This window comes from Bombina bombina, chromosome 3 (assembly GCF_027579735.1).
Source record: "Bombina bombina isolate aBomBom1 chromosome 3, aBomBom1.pri, whole genome shotgun sequence".
Lineage (NCBI taxonomy): Eukaryota > Metazoa > Chordata > Amphibia > Anura > Bombinatoridae > Bombina > Bombina bombina.
This window is the reverse complement of record NC_069501.1, coordinates 321,968,425-321,990,069: the sequence shown is the minus strand read 5'-3', so window position 1 is coordinate 321,990,069 and position 21,645 is coordinate 321,968,425. Positions and strand designations below refer to the sequence as shown.

The 21,645-nt window shown below is 40.4% G+C and overlaps 1 protein-coding gene across 1 annotated transcript in view; it reads right to left on the bottom strand.

Annotated features, from left to right (window-relative positions):
* The window catches only part of LOC128651610 (interleukin-5 receptor subunit alpha), a 112,450-nt gene that overhangs the window by 19,614 nt on the left and 71,191 nt on the right, over nucleotides 1–21,645 (bottom strand). The gene's annotated exons all lie outside the window — the stretch shown is intronic.

Genomic DNA, 21,645 nt, shown 5'->3' with positions numbered 1-21,645 from the left:
TTTTTAATTTAGTTTAGTTTATTTAATTGTATTTTTAGATAGATATTTGTAGTTTATTTAATTTATTGATAGTGTAGGTGTATTTGTAACTTAGGTTAGGATTTATTTTACAGGAAATTGGGTAATTATTTTAACTAGGTAGCTATTAAATAGTTAATAACTATTTAATAGCTATTATACATAGTTAAAATAAACAATTTACCTGTAAAATAAATATAAACCCTAAACATAGCTACAATGTAATTATTAATTATATTGTAGCTATCTTAGGGTTTATTTTATAGGTAAGTATTTAGATTTAAATAGGAATATTTTAATTATTAATATTAGATTTATTTTAATAAGAGTTTAGTTAGGATGTTAGAGTAAGATAGGGTTATTATACTTAATATATATATATATATATATATATATATATATATATATATATATATATATATATATATAATATAATAACGATATTAACTATATTAACCCTAATATAATTAGGGTTTATATAGTTAATATATATAATATAATAACTATATTAACTATATTAACCCTAATATAATTTGGGTTAATATAGTTAATATAGCTGGCGGCGGTGTAGGGGGATTAGATTAGGGGTTAATGTGTTTAATATAGGTGGCGGCGGTGTAGGGGGATTAGATTAGGGGTTAATACATTTATTATAGGTGGCCGCGGTGTAGGGGGATGTAGATTGTAGGCAAAAGAGCAGTTTACTTTGTGACAAAGCCCCGCCAAAAGCCCTTTTAAGAGCTGGCAAAAGAGCTGAATTCTTTGGGGCATGCCCCGCAAAAAGCCCTTTTAAGGGCTGGCAAAAGAGCTGTTACTTTGGGGCAATGCCACGCAAAAAGCCCTTTTCAGGGCTATTTGTAGGGTTAGACTTAGGTTTAGTGGTAGGGATAGTTTAGTATTTTAGGGGTTAAATAATTTAATATAGATGGCGGCGGGGTAGGGGGATTAGATTAGGGGTTAATAATTTTAAAATAGATAGCGGCGGGGTAGGGGCTCACTTTAGGGGGTAGGTAAGGTAGATGGCGGCGGTGTTAGGGGCTCACTTTTGGGGGTTATAGATTTAATATAGCTGGCGGCGGTTTAGGGGTTAATAACTTTATTAGGTTGCGGCGGGGTTTGGGAGCGGCGGTTTAGGGGTTAATACATATTTTATTGTTAGCCTAGTGAGGGGAGATAGCGGATAGAGGGTTAGACGTGTCGGGCTATGTTAGGGAGGTGCTTTAGACAGTGCGGGTGATTTCATACTTTAGTCAGGTTTTGTAGGCGCTGGCAGTATCTAACGTGGCGCAAGTCACTGGCGACGCCAGAAATTTGTACTTGCGCAGATTTCTGGACATCGCTGGTTTATCCGACTTACAGCTCGTTAGCATCTGACGGCGCCGTATATTGGATAGCTCGAGTTGCGAGCTGAAACTGTGGGCGACGCAGGTTCCCTCGCTTGCGCCGCAAACTACGCCGTATATCGGATCGCGACCCTAATCTGTAAAGAAACTGGATTTCTACTGAGGCATGGCTGGCTGCTTCCTTAACGTGCACAGCCTTAACTAGGATGATATACTTTTATGGAGCTTGCAAAAGTCCTCTTAGAGACCTCTAGTAAAAATCATATATATATATAAAAAAAAATGATTGTAACCCTTGCCAGCCCAAATGGAAGAATGGCAAACTTATATTGAATGTGTATCATGAAAGTATTAAGATCCAAGGCTTTAAAAAATAATTTACAGTATCTTAAGCCAAACAAAGGGCCAGATTACAAGTGGAGTGCAAAACTTTGCACGCGATTGATAAAGGGTTTATCGTGGGGGTTTGCACTCGTCAGGTTTACCGCTCGTATTACGAGTTGAAAGTAAACACAATCACTTGAGCTCAATTGCGATTTATGCTAGAATGATTACCGCGTTGTCAGTGCTCTGGTTAATTGTTTGCAAACCTAAAAAGTTGCACAAAACACATCAAAAATACATTACAAAGAATAGTTACAAACTTACACTCATAATAACACTATTAATAAAAAATATTTAAAAATATATCGCACACAAAAGTTATAAGTGTTCAAAGATATAAGATCTCAGGTGTTAGAGAAAAAATAGGCAGGTAAAGGGCTTTAACATTGAGATACACACATATACATCTCTAAATAACATAATTTATGCTTACCTGATAAATTCCTTTCTCCTGTAGTGTAGTCAGTCCACGGGTCATCATTACTTCTGGGATATTAACTCCTCCCCAACAGGAAGTGCAAGAGGATCACCCAAGCAGAGCTGCTATATAGCTCCTCCCCTCTACGTCACACCCAGTCATTCGACCGAGAACCGAACGAGAAAGGAGAAACTATAGGGTGCAGTGGTGACTGGAGTATAATTTAAAAATTTAGACCTGCCATAGAAAACAGGGCGGGCCGTGGACTGACTACACTACAGGAGAAAGGAATTTATCAGGTAAGCATAAATTATGTTTTCTCCTGTTAAGTGTAGTCAGTCCACGGGTCATCATTACTTCTGGGATACCAATACCAAAGCTAAAGTACACGGATGAAGGGAGGGACAGGCAGGATCTTTATACAGAAGGGACCACTGCCTGAAGAACCTTTCTCCCAAAAACAGCCTCCAAAGAAGCAAAAGTGTCAAATTTGTAAAATTTGGAAAAAGTATGAAGAGAAGACCAAGTTGCAGCCTTGCAAATCTGTTCAACAGATGCCTCATTCTTAAAGGCCCAAGTGGAAACCACAGCTCTAGTAGAATGAGCTGTAATTCTTTCAGGAGGCTGCTGTCCAGCAGTCTCATAGGCTAAACGTATTATGCTACGAAGCCAAAAAGAGAGAGAGGTAGCAGAAGCTTTTTGACCTCTCCTCTGTCCAGAATAAATGACAAACAGGGAAGAAGTTTGGCGAAAATCTTTAGTTGCCTGTAAATAAAATTTCAGGGCACGAACTACATCCAGATTGTGTAGAAGTCGTTCCTTCTTTGAAGAAGGGTTAGGACACAATGATGGGACAACAATCTCCTGATTGATATTCCTATTAGTGACTACCTTAGGTAAGAACCCAGGTTTAGTACGCAGAACTACCTTGTCTGAATGAAAAATCAGATAAGGAGAATCACAATGTAAGGCCGATAACTCAGAGACTCTTCGAGCCGAGGAAATAGCCATTAAAAACAGAACTTTCCAAGATAACAATTTAATATCAATGGAATGAAGGGGTTCAAACGGAACACCCTGTAAAACGTTAAGAACTAAATTTAAGCTCCATGGTGGAGCAACAGTTTTAAACACAGGCTTAATCCTGGCCAAAGCCTGGCAAAAAGCCTGAACGTCTGGAACTTCTGACAGACGTTTGTGTAAAAGAATGGACAGAGCTGAGATCTGTCCCTTTAGGGAACTAGCAGATAAACCCTTTTCTAAACCCTCTTGTAGAAAAGACAATATCCTAGGAATCCTAACCTTACTCCATGAGTAACTCTTGGATTCGCACCAATGTAAGTATTTATGCCATATTTTATGGTAAATCTTTCTGGTAACAGGTTTCCTAGCCTGTATTAAGGTATCAATTACTGACTCCGAAAATCCACGCTTTGATAAAATCAAGCGTTCAATTTCCAAGCAGTCAGCTTCAGAGAAATTAGATTTTGATGTTTGAAAGGACCCTGAATTAGAAGGTCCTGTCTCAGAGGCAGAGACCAAGGTGGACAGGATGACATGTCCACTAGATCTGCATACCAGGTCCTGCGTGGCCACGCAGGCGCTATTAGAATCACCGATGCTCTCTCCTGTTTGATCCTGGCAATCAATCGAGGAAGCATCGGGAAGGGTGGAAACACATAGGCCATCCCGAAGGTCCAAGGTGCTGTCAAAGCATCTACCAGGACCGCTCCCGGGTCCCTGGACCTGGACCCGTAACAAGGAAGCTTGGCGTTCTGGCGAGACGCCATGAGATCTATCTCTGGTTTGCCCCAAAGTCGAAGTATTTGGGCAAAGACCTCCGGATGAAGTTCCCACTCCCCCGGATGAAAAGTCTGACGACTTAGGAAATCCGCCTCCCGGTTCTCCACTCCAGGAATGTGGATCGCTGACAGGTGGCAAGAGTGAGACTCTGCCCAGTGAATTATCTTTGATACTTCCATCATCGCTAGGGAGCTTCTTGTCCCTCCTTGATGGTTGATGTAAGCTACAGTCGTGATGTTGTCCGACTGAAACCTGATGAACCCCCGAGTTGTTAACTGAGGCCAAGCCAGAAGGGCATTGAGAACTGCTCTCAATTCCAGAATGTTTATTGGAAGGAGACTCTCCTCCTGAGTCCATGATCCCTGAGCCTTCAGGGAATTCCAGACAGCGCCCCAACCTAGTAGGCTGGCGTCTGTTGTTACAATTGTCCAATCTGGTCTGCTGAATGGCATCCCCCTGGACAGATGTGGCCGAGAAAGCCACCATAGAAGAGAATTTCTGGTCTCTTGATCCAGATTCAGAGTAGGGGACAAATCTGAGTAATCCCCATTCCACTGACTTAGCATGCACAATTGCAGCGGTCTGAGATGTAGGCGTGCAAAGGGTACTATGTCCATTGCCGCTACCATTAAGCCGATAACCTCCATGCATTGAGCCACTGACGGGTGTTGAATGGAATGAAGGACACGGCAAGCATTTTGAAGCTTTGTTAACCTGTCTTCATTTCTACAGAATCTATAAGAGTCCCCAAGAAGGGAACTCTTGTGAGTGGAAAGAGAGAACTTTTCTCTTCGTTCACCTTCCACCCATGCAACCTTAGAAATGCCAGTACTAACTCTATATGAGACTTGGCAGTTTGAAAGCTTGACGCTTGTATCAGAATGTCGTCTAGGTACGGAGCCACCGAAATTCCTCGCGGTCTTAGTACCGCCTGAAGAGCGCCCAGAACCTTTGTGAAGATTCTTGGAGCCGTAGCCAATTCGAATGGAAGAGCTACAAACTGGTAATGCCTGTCTAGGAAGGCAAACCTTAGATACCGGTAATGATCTTTGTGAATCGGTATGTGAAGGTAAGCGTCCTTTAAATCCACTGTGGTCATTTACTGACCCTTTTGGATCATGGGTAAGATTGTCCGAATAGTTTCCATTTTGAACGATGGAACTCTTAGGAATTTGTTTAAGATCTTTAAATCCAAGATTGGTCTGAAGGTTCCTTCTTTCTTGGGAACCACAAACAGATTTGAGTAAAACCCCTGTCCGTGCTCCGACCACGGAACCGGGTGGATCACTCCCATTAGCAAAAGATCTTGTACACAGCGTAGAAACGCCTCTTTCTTTATTTGGTTTGTTGACAACCTTGAAAGATGAAATCTCCCTTTTGGGGGAGAGATTTTGAAGTCTAGAAGATATCCCTGAGATATGATCTCTAACGCCCAGGGATCCTGGACATCTCTTGCCCAAGCCTGGGCGAAGAGAGAAAGTCTGCCCCCCACTAGATCCGTTCCCGGATCGGGGGCCCTCAATTCATGCTGTCTTAGGGGCAGCAGCAGGTTTTCTGGCCTGCTTGCCCTTGTTCCAGGACTGGTTAGGTTTCCAGCCTTGTCTGTAGCGAGCAACAGCTCCTTCCTGTTTTGGTGCAGAGGAAGTTGATGCTGCTCCTGCCTTGAAGTTACGAAAGGCACGAAAATTAGACTGTCTAGCCCTAGGTTTGGCTCTGTCTTGAGGCAGGGCATGGCCTTTACCTCCTGTAATGTCAGCGATAATTTCTTTCAAACCGGGCCCGAATAAGGTCTGCCCTTTGAAAGGTATGTTAAGTAATTTAGATTTAGAAGTAACATCAGCTGACCAGGATTTTAGCCACAGTGCTCTACGTGCCTGAATGGCGAATCCGGAATTCTTAGCCGTAAGTTTAGTTAAATGTACTACGGCATCTGAAATAAATGAATTAGCTAGCTTAAGGGTTTTAAGCTTATTTGAAATCTCATCTATAGTTATTGAGTCAAGAGTCTCTTCCAGAGACTCGGACCAAAATGCGGCCGCAGCCGTGACAGACGCAATACATGCAAGGGGTTTCAATATAAAACCTTGTTGAACAAACATTTTCTTAAGGTAACCCTCTAATTTTTTATCCATTGGATCTGAAAAGGCACAGCTATCCTCCACCGGGATAGTGGTACGCTTAGCCAGAGTAGAAACCGCTCCCTCCACCTTAGGGACCATCTGCCATAAGTCCCGTGTGGTGGCGTCTATTGGAAACATTTTTCTAAATACAGGAGGGGGGGAAAAGGGTACACCGGGCCTATCCCACTCCTTAGTAATTATCTCTGTAAGCCTCTTAGGTATAGGAAATACGTCAGTACTCGCTGGTACTGCATAGTATCTATCCAGCCTACATAATTTCTCTGGGATTGCAACAGTGTTACAATCATTCAGAGCCGCTAATACCTCCCCTAGCAGTACACGGAGGTTTTCTAGTTTAAACTTAAAATTTGAAATGTCTGAATCCACTCTATTTGGATCAGATCCGTCACCTGCAGATTGAAGCTCTCCGTCCTCATGTTCTGCAAATTGTGACGCAGTATCTGACATGGCCCTATTATTATCAGCGCACTCTGTTCTCACCCCAGAGTGATCTCGCTTACCTCTAAGTTCTGGTAATTTAGACAAAACTTCAGTCATAACATTAGCCATGTCCTGTAGTGTGATTTGTAATGGCCGCCCTGAAGTACTCGGCGTTACAATATCACGCACCTCCCGAGCGGGAGATGCAGGTACTGACACGTGAGGCAAGTTAGTCGGCATAACTTCCCCCTCGTTGTTTGGTGAATGATGTTCAATTTGTACAGATTGACTTTTATTTAAAGTAGCATCAATGCAATTAGTACATAAATTTCTATTGGGCTCCACCTTGGCTTTTGCACATATAGCACAGAGATATTCCTCTGAGTCAGACATGTTTAACAAACTAGCAATTAAACTAGCAAGCTTGGAAATACTTTTCAACTCAATTTACAAGTAATATGAAAAACGCACTGTGCCTTTAAGAAGCACAGAAAAAAAATATGACAGTTGAATAACAATGAACCGGAGAAATTATAAAAACCAAATTTTTCCCGGTAAAGGCATAAATTTAGCAAAGGATTGCCCCCATTAGCAATGGATAACTAACCCTTAATAGCAGAAAAAAATGTACAAAATATAAACGTTTTTTATCACAGTCAAAGCACAATCTCACAGGTCTGCTGTGAGTGATTACCTCCCTCAAAATAATTTTTGAAGACCCTTGAGCTCTGTAGAGACGATCCGGATCATGCAGGGAGAGAAACAGACTTGTGACTGAATTTCTGATGCGTAGCAAAAGCGCCAAAATAGGCCCCTCCCCCTCACACACAGCAGTGAGGGAAGTTCAGTAAACTGTCTTAAATTAAAATAAACGACAGCCAAGTGGAAAAACAGTGCCCAAAACAATTTTTCACCCAGTACCTCAGATAATTAAACGATTTAACATGCCAGCAAAACGTTTAAAATCAAATAATATGAAATGTCATTAAACAGCCTGCTGCTAGATGTTCCCACTGCAAGTTAGGCTAAAAGTTATATGCATATAGTATTATCCCAGTGAAGTGCCATTCCCCAGAATACTGAAGTTTAAACATATATACATAGCAGCCTGATACCAGTTGCTACTACTGCATTTAAGGCTGAACTTACATTATATCGGTATTGGCAGTATTTTCTCAGTCAATTCCATTCCTCAGAAAATAATATACTGCAACATACCTCTTTGCAGGTGAACCTGCCCGCTGTCCCCTGATCTGAAGTTTACCTCACTCCTCAGAATGGCCGAGAACAGCAAAATGAATCTTAGCTACGCCGGCTAAAATCATCCAAAAACTCAGGTAGATTCTTCTTCAAATTCTACCTGAGAAGGAACAACACACTCCGGTGCTGTTTTAAAATAACAAACTTTTGATTGAAGATATAAAAACTAAGTATAATCACCACAGTCCTCTCACACATCCTATCTATTAGTTGGGTGCAAGAGAATGACTGGGTGTGACGTAGAGGGGAGGAGCTATATAGCAGCTCTGCTTGGGTGATCCTCTTGCACTTCCTGTTGGGGAGGAGTTAATATCCCAGAAGTAATGATGACCCGTGGACTGACTACACTTAACAGGAGAAATATATGTATTTACAGATATACATACACATATAAACACATAAATATATATATGTATACATATATATATATATATATATATATATATATATATATATATACATACATGTGTGTGTGCATTTTCAGTTATGTAGATGAAAACATGAAAAAAAACATATTAATGCACTATTTATGCAATATTAATTTTTAATAAAGGTTTTAAAAGGACATGAAACCAAAAAAAAATCATGATTTAGGTAGAACATACTATTTTAAAAAATGTTATAGTTTACTTCTATTATCAGATTTGCTTCATTCTCTTGGTATCATTTGTTGATGGAGCAGCAATGCACTACTATATATATATATATATATATATATATATATATGCAGCCACCAATCAGCATCTAGAACCTAGGTTCTTTGCTGCTCCTGAGCTTACCTAGATAAATCTTTCAGCAAAGGATAACAAGAGAAGGAAGCAAATTAAATAATAGAAGTAAATTGGAAAGTTGTTTAAAGTTGTATGCTCTGTCTAAATCATGAATTTCTAATTATGACTTTACTCTCCCTTTAACTATGTATTTACTGTAAATATTTCACATTCCAATGTTCTGCACATAGCAGAATATGTTCTAAGTATTTTTACATACTGTATATATTCCTAAATATATTTTTTATATATATAAATGTATATATATATATACCTATATTCTGCTATGTGAGGAACATTGGAATGTGAAATATTCATATTTTCATGTCAGGTTAGCACACATGAGAATATGCAATCAGGTTTGCGCAAAAGTTGGGTGTTTTTTTCCGCTTTTTTCCATTGACTTATATGGTGGAATATGTGAACGCGCATGCGATATTCAAAGTTCGGCTTTTTGCGCTCATCAGGTTAGAGGCGAGCAAAAACAGTTTACTGCCAACCCATAATTCGAGCGCAACCTGACACGCAAAAAGCTTTCTTCTAGTACAATTAATGCTCAAGCGGGAGTGTTAATTAGCTCTCCACTTGTAATCTGGCCCAAAATGTATAATTTATTTTAATGAGAAAAAGAGGAATCAGAGAAATTGTATTAAGTAAGGGAGCCAGATAAAAACACAACTTTATCAGCCAGAGGGAGAACCGAGTCATCATTGCAAACTAAATATCAAAGACAGTGATTGGACTCACATATGACAAATAACCAAGGAAATAGATGAACATGTCCAAGAAAATTTAAGATAAGACAAAGGCCTAGTTTCAATTGCTGTTTTAAAAGGTGTAAACTTGTGGTAACATAAAACAAATCTATAGACGTCAAGTGAGATATTTGTTGTTAACATCAGTTTTACACAGTTTACAACAGCAATGGAAACTAGACCAAAAGCCTTCTATGGTTATCCGCTGACACTGAGATCACTGAGTATATAAGACTCAAAAACCTAAGACCACCCACAACTACATGACTAATAGAAGTTTACTAATAAATTCATTCCTAATAGCACAACCATAATGCTACATTTTAGCAGAAATATGTTTTGCCAGAAAGCAACATTTCTTTTTAAAGACACGATGAGTCCACAGATTTCATCCTTACTTGTGAGATTTCACATCCTGGTCAGCAGGAGGAGCTGCTTTATATAGCTCCTCCCTTCCCTCCCACTCTAGTGATTCTCTTTGCCTACGTTAGTGATAGGAAGAGGTAAAGTGAGGTGTTAGTTTTAGATTCTTCAATCAAGAGTTTGTTATTTTAAAGTAGTGCCAGAGAGTGCTACTTTGTTCTGGGGTATAGCCTGGTTCCATTTCAGTCTCTACAGTAGAGCTTTTGGTGGCTTTAAAGCAATGGGAACTTGTGGGACATAATTCTCACTGTGCCTCCCATATTTGTGCTGCCCTATATCCTTCAGTCTGAGGTTCACACTAACTCAGCATTTGTTTCTTCTCAGGCCAATGTGAGGGAGAGGACCTCTCAAGCTTGGGAACTGCCTTCCTGTCAGGCAGTGGTGAAGGTAAGTGCTACCTTTCTGGGACATAAGGAGACTCAGTTTTTATGTAAAAAAAAAAAAGTACTATGGAACATAAAGGGTTAACAACAAAGCCTTTATTAGGTTGGGACTTTATACAACTTTTATGTGAATAGTGTTTCTGGGCAGTATTATATAGCAGGCACTGGGGTTGGAGATGTGTTGTTTTAATTTTTTTGGCTCTGGTGGTTTCACTTGATGTTTTTTCTGGAGGGGAGACATTGAGTTTTAGGTACGCCCACGATGGGCGGGGCTTCCGGTATTTGCGAGCCACTAAGTAGAGCGCTGTTTTCCTGACAGGATTAGTGCGACATAGCTGGGCTACTTGTTTGTCTGTACTAGAGCTGCATGTAGTGTATTTTCATGCGCCTCTAGTACAGATACGTTAAGTCCGGTCTCGGTTTGTGAGCTGCACAGTGTGTCTGAACGGACCTGCATAGAAAAAGGGGATCCGGTGTAATTTGGCATGGTAGGAGCACCTCAGCAGACTGCTGTGGTGCAGAGGTTTTCTTTTTTGTGAAGTCAGTTTTTTAATCGATGTGCTTAAGAAGAATCTGACAGTTTTGCAGAAAAATATAGAAACCGTTTGTATTTAAAGGGACAGTAACGGTTTTTGTGCAGTTATTTTTTTCTAATCTTTATGTTTTTTTCTGTTGATTATTTGTTATATTGTATTGAATAATGGATCAAGAGAGTGTGCAATCTGTTACATGTGCCTTATGTCTGGATGCAAATGTGGAACCACCAATCCCTTTCTGTCCTACATGTATTGAAAGGACTGTAAATTTTAGGGATAACATTTTTACTGAGCCAATTTCTTCTCAGACAGAGGTTGTCCAGGAATCTTTGGATGAGGGTCAATTTATGCTGCAACTTTCTCCCCAGCGTCCCAAAAATGAACGCCTCCACCAGCAGTGCCCTGCACTTCTGCGCTAGTACCTGCTGTAGCTACTTTAAAAGACATAGCGGAGGTAATGTCTTCCACAATTTCTGATGCGTTGTCTGCTTTTCCTATGTTTTCAGGTAAGCACAATAGGAAAGACAAGCATGTTACATGTTATCAGAGAGGTTTCTGATGCCATGGTAGCAGTCTCAGAGGTACCCTCCCAGGGAACAGAGATGGAGGGTATAGAGGTTTTATCAGATGTCAAGATTTCAGATTCAGAACCTTTGACTGATTCAGAGGTTGTCTCTTTCAGATTTAAACTTGAACACCTCTGTCTGCTACTCAGGGAGGTGTTGGTTACCTTAGACGACTGTGATTCCACAGTAGTAGTCACTCCTGTGAAGGCAAGTAAATTGGACAAATATTTAGAAGTTCCTACTTTCTCAGATGTTTTTCCAGTTCCTAAGCGAGCTTCGGAGATTGTTTCTAAGGAATGGGAGAGACCAGGTATTCCCTTCTCTCTGTCTCCTATTTTCAGAAAGATGTTTCCTATAGCTGACACTATCAGGGAAACTTGGCAAACAGTTCCTAAAGTGGAAGGGGCTATTTCCCTTCTCTCCATCTCCTATTTTCAGAAAGATGTTTCTTATAGCTGAATCTATCAGGGAAACTTGGAAAATGGTTCCTAAGTTGGAAGGGGCTATTTCCAAGCAAACTACTATCCCTATTGAGGACAGTTGTGCCTTTAAAGACCCCATGGACAAGAAGTTGGAACACTGGTCTACTTAAAAATATTTATGTTCACCAGGGTCTGCTGTTGCAGCCAGCTACGTGCATTGCTACTGTCACTAGTGTGACAGCTTATTGGTTAGATGCTCTGTCTGAGTCTCTTAAGTCTGAGACTTCTTTGGAGGAGATCCAAGATAGGATTAAAGCTCTGAAATTAGCCAATGCTTTTATTACGGATGCTTCTCTGCAAATTACTAAATTAGCAGCTAAGAGTTCAGGGTTCTCTATCCTAGCCCGCAGAGCTTTATGGTTTTATGGACGTTTCATCTAAGTCTAAGATTCTAGCGATTCCTTACAAGGGAAAGACCTTGTTTGGACCTGGCTTGAAGGAAATTATCTCTGACATCACGGGAGGTAAGGGTCTTCTCCTTCTTCAGGATAAGAGAAATAAACAAAAAGGACGACAAAATAATTTTCGTTCCTTTCGCAATTTCAAGGGAAATTCTTTCTCTTACTCTTCTAAACAGAAAGGAAACTATTCACAGTCAAAACTCACTTGGAGACCCAACCAGCCTTGGAACAAGGGTAAACAGTCCAAGAAGCCTGCTGCTGACTCCAAAACTGCATGAAGGGCATGCCCCCGATCCGGGACCGGATCTGGTGGGGGCAGACTTTCTTTCTTCATTTAGGCTTGGGTGCGAGATGTTCAGGATCCCTGGGCTATAGAAATAGTGTCCCAGAGATACAAACTGGAGTTCAAAAAATTTCTTTCAACATTGTCTGCAAACCAGATAAAAAGAGAGAGGCTCTTACATTGTGTAAAAGACCTTTCCTCCCTGGGAGTAATTGTTCCCGTTCCAGCACAGGAACAAGGGCAGGGGATTTATTCAAATCTGTTTGTAGTTCCCAAAAAAGAGGGAACCTTCAGACCTATTAGATCTCAAGAGTCTAAAAAAGTTTCTCAGAGTTCCATCATTCAAGATGGAAACTATTCGGACCATTCTTCCATTGATCCGGGATGGTCAATTTATGATGACAGTGGATTTGAAGGATGCATACCTTCATGTTCCTATCCACAGAGATCATCACAAGTTCCTAAGGTTGGCTTTTCTGGACCAGCACTTTCAGTTTGTGGCTCTTCCTTTCGGGCTGGCCAAGACACCCAGAATTTTCACAAAGGTTCTGGGGTCTTTGCTGGCAGTTTTAAGGCCACAGGGCATTGCGGTGTTGCCTTATCTGGATGATATTCTGATTCAGGTGCCATCTTGTCAACAAGCAGGGTCCCATACCGAAATTGTACTGTCCTTCCTGAGGACTCACGGGTGGAAAGTAAATCTGGAAAAGAGTTCTTTAATTCCGAAAGCAAGGGTGACTTTCATGGGAACCGTAATCGATTCTATATCCATGAGGATTTTTCTGACAGAGGTCAGGAAAACAAAGATTCTAGATACCTGCCGAGCCCTTCAGTCTAATCCTAGGCCGTCAGTGGCCCAGTGCATGGAATTAATCAGATTGATGGTGGCGGCAATGGACATCACTCCGTTTGCTCGGTTTCACCTCAGACTTCTGCAGTGGAATGGAGATTATGCAGACTTGTCTCCTCAAATAACCCTGGAGCAGGAGACAAGGGATTCTCTTCAATGGTGGTTGTTTCTGGATCATCTATCCCAGGGAACATGCTTTTGCAGACCATCCTGGGTAATTGTGACAACAGATGCCAGCCTTCTAGGGTGGGGGGCTGTCTGGGGTCCTCTAAAAACTCAGGGAGTGTGGACTCCGGCCTAGTCTGTTCTTCCTATAAACATCCTAGAACTGAGAGCAAACTTCAATGCTCTTCTGACCTGGCCACAGTTGGCTTTAACCCAGTTCATCAGATTCCAGACGGACAACATAACAACAGTGGTCTACATCAATCATCAAAGAGGAACGAGGAGTTCCTTAGCGATGACTGAGGTAGCCAAAATAATCCGGTGGGTGGAGGCCCATTCTTGTCATCTGTCAGCGATCCATATCCCAGGGGTGGACAATTGGGAGGCGGACTTTCTGAGCAGGCAGACTTTTCATCCGGGAGAGTGGGAACTCCATCCGGAGGTGTTCTCCAACCTGATTCTCAAATTGGGTCGGCTGGAGTTGTATCTCATGGCATCTGTCAGAGTATTTCAGTTATGCTGCTTTTCCTTTAAGGTGTACTAACCAATCACAGGTACACACTCCCTTTATCACACCTGCTCACACCCCCAAGCTTTGCTTAGTAATTTGTAAAACTCCCTGAGAGACATACTTGTTCCTGAGCTAACTACCAATTTAACTATACTTTAAACAACCTAAGGATTTCAAAGTACTATTCAACTATTTCTATCTGTGTGAGCAAACCTAATCTAATCCTTTCAGAGTGTTTATTTATATTTCAGACTGATTCAGCCTTTCTGTTTCATCTCTCCCTGAACCGGATGCCTGCAGTTTTCACAGACTTCCAGCTGCACTCAGCTAATCAGACTGCAGCCTGTTCCACATTTTCACAGACTGATTTACCTAACTAAGGAGTGTAATATCCAATCTCATCAAAGGTAACTCTCAAACCTTGTTCCATAATTGTTTCAGCTTTAATATTGTCAGAAATCCTTCTGAGCTCTGGATAAGTGATTGTGGTGACATCACACTCCAAACACCTCGCCTCTCTCCCTCAACACAGGATCTCATCTCTGCATGTCAGCTGCAGCTTCAACTGAAGGGAGACAAGCATATCTGATCTGGTTAGTTAACTAAAGTATAAGATTTCTATGTCTAATGACTGTATGACTACTACTTGCATTTATTCCTGAACTACAAAGTACCTTGCTAACTTACTAATTTCCTGTGCTGTTTGTATCTGACTGTTAGCTAAACAGTTCAGAATCCTACCAATATTAAAAGGCTTAATTTACACCAAATCAACCTGGTGTCACTTCACATAGTGTTCACTTTCTGATTTGGTGTTACAAAACACAATTTTATTGTCTTTAAATTTAACAGTTACTCAAGTTAATACTGTTAATGTTACATATTACTAAGCCTGAAAAAGAAAAGTAAGCTGGTTAAAGTTATGGATCCAGCTGAATTACCCCAGGTTGTTTATAATTTGAGTCAGAAAATCGACCAGATGGGGCAAGCTATTAGAGACTTACAAGTGGAGAATAAAGTGTTAAAGGATATGTTCAAGGACAATAGAGAACAAAGATTTCCTACACCTGAACCACAAGTGAGTTTGCCAGAAGCATTTTCTGGTGACAGAAGGAATTACAGACAGTTTAAAAATGCATGTTATCTATTGTACAACCTAAAGCCTCTCACTTATCCCACTGATAGAGTGAAGGTTCTTACCACTGTATCATATTTAAGAGCAGAGCCTAGGAAATGGGATGATCAATTATTTGAAACCAATTCACCTATCCTAAATCAATTAACAGATTTTTTTAATGCATTGGATGAATTGTATACAGATACAGATGTACAACTAACAGCTGAACATAAAATGAGACAACTAAAGCAAGGGAAGAAGCCTATTGAAGATTACACCGCAGAATTCAAGTTGCATGCTTCTGATTCCTCTTGGAGTATGATTTCTTTAAGAAATCAGTACAGGTTAGGGTTATCCGAAAGTATAAAGGATGAACTCTCTCGTATAGAAATGCCCAATACTTTAGAAGCTATGATTAAGGTAGCCACACAGATAGACAGAAGACTGAGAGAAAGAAAGGCAGAAAGAATGCAGACAGAAACAACACCACGATCTCATGCATCTTCTTATTCTCCAACTACTACTATCAGTTCAGAAACCATTACTCCTATGGAAATTGGAGTGATTAAAGGGCCGCTTACCCCAGAGGAGAGGATGAGAAGAAGATCTAAACAACTGTGTATGTACTGTGCCAGCCCTAACCATACCGTTTCTGAATGCCCAGTTCTTCGCAAGAACAAGAAGAGTAAGTTAATTATGTTACATAATTCACACTATAGTAACAGTTCAACAGCTTACTGTAACCTCTCTCTTTTACTACAGTGGGACCTTAGAAGATTGGAGACAACTGCTATCATTGATTCGGGCGCCTTTGGCGATTTCATTGATGCTACTATAGTAACAAAAAATAAAATTCCAACTGTTTTGAAAAAGATACCGGTGTCCCTCAAAGTTATTGATGGTTCAACACTAACAGAAGGTCCAGTCACACACCACACTGTCCCACTACTTGTACTTACACCCAAAGGACATACAGAATACATCACCTTTGATGTCATACCTTCTCCTCATTTTCCAATTATTTTAGGGGTTCATTGGTTACAACTTCATAATCCCACAATAGATTGGTCTACATTTAAGTTATCTTTACACTCTGCATATTGTAAGAATACTTGTTATCCTCAACAATCTATCATGCTAACTTCTACTGAAGAATTTAACATCCCAAAAGTTTATAATGAGTTTGCAGATGTCTTTAGCAAAACCGAAGCTGAATCTTTACCTCCCCATAGGGTATACGATTGCCCTATAGAACTAATACCAGGTTCCACCCTACCAGTTGGCCATTTATACCCATTAAGTCAAGCCGAACTCGATTATTTAAAACAATACCTACAAGATAACCTTAAAAAAGGTTTAATTAGACCATCTTCATCCCCAACAGCAGCAGGTATGTTCTTTGTGACAAATAAGGATTCTAGTTTGAGACCAATAATTGATTACAGAGAGCTAAATAAACGAACCGTTAAAAACCGATATCCGTTACCATTAATTCCGGAACTAATTGAAAGACTTACCAATGCCAAGATTTTCACAAAGCTTGACCTGCGCGGCGCTTACAATTTAATTCGCATTAGAGAAGGTGACGAATGGCTCACTGCTTTCCGAACCAGGTATGGTCTGTATGAATATTTAGTGATGCCATTCGGTCTTTGTAATGTGCCCGCAGCCTTCCAACATTTCATTAACGACATTTTTCGTGACTTACTGGATATATGCATAGTCGTTTACCTAGACGACATTCTCATTTACTCCAACAATATGACAGATCACATCAAACATGTACGTTGGGTGCTTGCCAGATTAAAAGTACATAAATTATATGCTAAATTGGAAAAATGTTCATTCCACAAATCAACAATTTCATTTTTAGGTTATACAATTTCCTCCTCAGGAATTCAGATGCAAACCGAAAAGGTAGATTCCGTTAGAGACTGGCCAGTACCAACCAATAAAAAAGAACTACAGAGATTCCTAGGCTTCACTAATTACTATCGCAAATTTATTAGAGATTTTTCGGGGATAGTAAAACCACTCACGCAACTCACCGGCTCCACAGTATCATTCCATTGGACCCAGAAACATACTGAAATATTTCAACATTTAAAAAATCGATTCATCTCAGCACCAATCTTAAGATTTCCAAATGTAAATTTACAATATGTTTTGGAGGTAGACTCATCAGACTACGCAATCGGTGCCATTCTATCACAACGTACTTCAGAAAGCTCCCCACTTCATGCTGTATCCTTTTTCTCCAAGATTATGTCTCCTGCTGAAAAGAACTATACCATCGGTGATAAAGAACTACTAGCTATTAGGAGGGCACTAGAATTTTGGAGACATCTCTTGGAGGGAGCCCAGCATCCCATATTAATTTATACGGATCACAAGAACTTACAATACCTCCAAAATAACAAAACACTGTCCTCACGTCAGGTGCGATGGAGTTTATACTTTTCTAGATTTGACTTTCACATCATTTACAGACCTGCTAACAAAAATCGAAAGGCTGATGCCCTCTCAAGACAACTTCTAAAGATCGATGACTCTCCAACTCCAACTGCTATTATACCAGCAGAAAAATTCATTGGTTTCACTTCAGATCTCTTAACAGAAATAAGAAATATCTCAGCTCCTGTTGAACAAGTTCATAACAAAAACATCAAGCAAAAAGATGGTGTTTACTACTATAATGATCGAATATTCTTACCAACTGACTTACGTTTAAAGATTCTAAACGAACATCATGACACTCCTTTAGCAGGACATCCAGGGGTAAATAGGACTCTGGAACTAATTTCCAGGAATTACTGGTGGCCTCACATGAAGGATACAATCAAGGAATACATTAAAAGTTGTGTAATATATCAGATCTCAAAAAATGACCGGTCAACACCTTATGGACTGCTTATGTCCCTCCCAGTTTCGAATTCTCCATGGCAGCAGATTGGTATAGATTTTATTGTAGAGTTACCACCTTCCAATAACCAGAATACCATCATGGTTGTTATTGATACATTCACCAAAATGGCACATTTTTTACCATATCACAAAATTCCATCATCATCGGAAACTGCTACTCTCTTCTTGAATCATATCCTAAAATTACATGGGGTACCTTCCGTAATTATTTCTGATAGAGGGTCTCAGTTTACGTCCCGTTTCTGGAAAGACCTATGCAAAGCCTTAAATATTCAACACCATTATACAACATCATATCACCCTCAAGCGAATGGACAGACTGAGAGAGTGAATCAGTGGCTCGATGAATACCTCCGCTGTTTCTGTTCATGTCAACAACAAGATTGGACGAAATACTTACCTTATGCAGAATTTGCATATAACAACTTAACAAGCACCTCTACAAAGATGACCCCGTTCTATGCAAATTATGGGTACCATCCCAGCTTCACTTCTTTATCTTCAACACCAGCAGACTCACCTATGGTGGATGAACTAAAGAACACCCTATTAGAAAACTTCCGTATCATCAAAGAAAATATTGGAAAGGCGCAAAATTCCCAGAAATTTTACTATGACTTGAGACATAGGAAACCACCAGAATATAAAATAGGTGATCAAGTATGGTTGTCGACGAAGAATCTGAAGTTTCATCTGCCAAGTAAAAAGTTCACTCAGAAATATTGTGGTCCTTTCCTTATCACTAAAGTGGTAAATGTCAATGCTGTCACGTTACAGCTTCCGACAACCATGAAGATCCACCCCACTTTCCATGTTTCTCTGTTGAAACCCTACCATCCCACTAGGTCTTCTGTTCCCCCATTGCCCACAACGTTGGTACCATCTGAAAATGATGTCTTTGAAGTTGAAAGGATCTTGGTTTCCCAAACGTCCGGTGGGGTTCTCCAATATCTAATTAGATGGAAAAACTTCACAGAGGAGGAGGATAGTTGGGAACCATCTAGCAATCTTTCTGCACCTAGATTGGTATCCCTTTTCCATCGTCGCAACCCAGACCGTCCTCGACCTCAAGCTGAGGATCAGCTTGCTTGAGGAGGGGGTCCTGTCAGAGTATTTCAGTTATGCTGCTTTTCCTTTAAGGTGTACTAACCAATCACAGGTACACACTCCCTTTATCACACCCGCTCACACCCCCAAGCTTTGCTTAGTAATTTGTAAAACTCCCTGAGAGACATACTTGTTCCTGAGCTAACTACCAATTTAACTATACTTTAAACAACCTAAGGATTTCAAAGTACTATTCAACTATTTCTATCTGTGTGAGCAAACCTAATCTAATCCTTTCAGAGTGTTTATTTATATTTCAGACTGATTCAGCCTTTCTGTTTCATCTCTCCCTGAACCGGATGCCTGCAGTTTTCACAGACTTCCAGCTGCACTCAGCTAATCAGACTGCAGCCTGTTCCACATTTTCACAGACTGATTTACCTAACTAAGGAGTGTAATATCCAATCTCATCAAAGGTAACTCTCAAACCTTGTTCCATAATTGTTTCAGCTTTAATATTGTCAGAAATCCTTCTGAGCTCTGGATAAGTGATTGTGGTGACATCACACTCCAAACACCGCGCCTCTCTCCCTCAACACAGGATCTCATCTCTGCATGTCAGCTGCAGCTTCAACTGAAGGGAGACAAGCATATCTGATCTGGTTAGTTAACTAAAGTATAAGATTTCTATGTCTAATGACTGTATGACTACTACTTGCATTTATTCCTGAACTACAAAGTACCTTGCTAACTTACTAATTTCCTGTGCTGTTTGTATCTGACTGTTAGCTAAACAGTTCAGAATCCTACCAATATTAAAAGGCTAAATTTACACCAAATCAACCTGGTGTCACTTCACATAGTGTTCACTTTCTGATTTGGTGTTACAAAACACAATTTTATTGTCTTTAAATTTAACAGTTACTCAAGTTAATACTGTTAATGTTACAGCATCTCATCAGAATGCCAAGCTCCCGAGATACGGGTCGAGGTCCAGGGATCCCCAGGCTGAACTGATAGATGCTTTGGCGGTTCCTTGATCCTTCAATCTTGCATACCTTTTTCCTCCATTTGCGCTTCTTCCTCGAGTCATTGCTCAAATCAAACAGGAGAGGGCATTAGTTATCCTCATTGCTCCAGCATCGCCTCACAGGATTTGGTATGCCAATCTGGTGGACATATCATCTCTGCAACCTTGGAGACTTCCGTTGAGGAAGGACCTTCTCATTCAAGGGCCCTTGCTTCACCCAAATCTGGTTTCTCTGATGCTGACTGCTTGGAGATTGAACACTTAATCCTATCCAAGTGGTGGTTTTCTGATTCAGTCATAGAGACCATGATCCAGACTCATTAGCCTGTGACTAGAAAGAATTACCATAAGTGTGATTCCAAGGGCTACTCATGGAGTAGAGTTAGGATTCCTAGAATTTTGTCTTTTCTCCAAGAAGGATTGTAGAAGGGTTATAAGCAAGTTCTCTTAAGGGTCAGATCTCTGCCTTGTCTATTTTGTTACATAAACATCTGGTGGATGTTCCTGATGGTCAATCCTTTTGTCAGGCTTTGGTTAGAATCAGGTCTGTATTTAAACCAATTACTCCTCTATGGTGTCTGAATTTAGTTTTCAAGGTTCTTCAAGGGGTTTCATTTGAGCCTATGCATTCCTTAGATATTAAGTTGCTATCTTGGAAAGTTTTGTTTCTTGTTGCAATTTTACGTACTAACCTAGGGTTTCTTCCTAAGGTTGTTTCAAACAGGAACATTAATCAGGAAATTGTAGTTCCTTCCTTGTGTCCTGATCCTTCTTCTCCAAAGGAACGTCTTTTGCACAATTTAGACATGGTCCGTGCTTTAAAGTTTTATTTACAAGCGACTAAGGACTTTCGTTAGTCGTCTTCTTTGTTTGTCGTTTTCTCTAGGAAACGTAAGGGTCAGAAAGCTACGTCTAGCCCTCTTTCTTTTTGGCTGAAGAGTATACTCCATTTTGCATGAGACTGCTGGACAGCAGCCTCCTGAAAGAGTTACGGCTCATTCCACTAGGGCTGTTGCTTCCTCATAGGCATTCAAAAATGAAGCTTCTGTAGAACAGGTTTGCAAGACTGCAACTTGGTCCTCTCTTCACACTTTTTCTAAATTTTACAAATTTGATACTTTTGCCTCGGCTGAGGCTGTTTTTTGGAGAAAGGTTCTTCAAGCAGTGGTGCCTTCCGTTTTAGGTTCCCTGTCTTGTCCCTCCCTTATCATCCGTGTTCTCTAGCTTTGGTATTGTATCCCACAAGTAAGGATGAAATCCGTGGACTCATCGTGTCTTTAAAAAGAAAAGAAAATTTATGCTTACCTGATAAATGTATTTGTTTTTAGACACGATGAGTCCACAGCCCGCCCTGTTCTCTGAGACAGGTTATTATTTTTTGTAAACTTCAGACACCTCTGCACCTTGGCTTTTCCTTTCTCTACCTTACTTCGGTCGAATGACTGGAGTGGGAGGGAAGGGAGGAGCTATATATAGCAGCTCTGCTGTGGTGCTCTTTGCCTCCTCCTGCTGACCAGGAGGTGAAATCTCACAAGTAAGGATGAAATCTGTGGACTCATCGTGTCTAAAAATAAATAAATGTATCAGGTAAGCATAATTTTTTTTTTTATTCCT